General features: G+C 32.8%; 1 protein-coding gene across 1 annotated transcript in view; it reads right to left on the bottom strand.

The window, feature by feature from the left end:
* LOC127749797 (uncharacterized) overlaps positions 1–469 on the bottom strand; it is a 44,843-nt gene that overhangs the window by 12,715 nt on the left and 31,659 nt on the right. The gene's annotated exons all lie outside the window — the stretch shown is intronic.

Genomic DNA, 469 nt, shown 5'->3' with positions numbered 1-469 from the left:
TTTTTGCATGGCCCATCTCATAATGTTTTTCCCTGCCAGGTAAGTAGGTACATTGTCATACAAAACCCCTGAACATATGCACCTTAAAAGTTCGTGGCAGCTGGACTTGCGCCTGACCTTGGCATGTGCCAATTTTGAAATATTAGTTACAATGAAATATTTATGTTATCAGAGCAGTGTAAATTATCTTTTGGTCTACACATTACATAAATAAATTATTCAATTTTTTTTTCATTTCCAGATTTAAAATCTTAGTGTTTGAGAACTTTCAACACTCAAAAATAAAAAGTCAGTATTACAAATACAAAACAACATTAACATATTTAAAAAGAATCAAAATAGAACAAGAATAGACCCAAGGCCAAACCTTGTAATGAATGTAAGATTCAAATACAGGTGCCTTGCACATCCATACATGCAAAACCACTCTCTTACTACATCTCCTTCATATGCTCACAAAATCTGACAT

The sequence above is a fragment of the Frankliniella occidentalis genome, unplaced genomic scaffold, assembly GCF_000697945.3.
Source record: "Frankliniella occidentalis isolate FOCC.00 unplaced genomic scaffold, Focc_3.1 Scaffold94, whole genome shotgun sequence".
In the NCBI taxonomy this organism is placed as follows: domain Eukaryota; kingdom Metazoa; phylum Arthropoda; class Insecta; order Thysanoptera; family Thripidae; genus Frankliniella; species Frankliniella occidentalis.
Note: the sequence above shows the minus strand (reverse complement) of the source record. Positions and strands in the feature narration are given on the sequence as shown.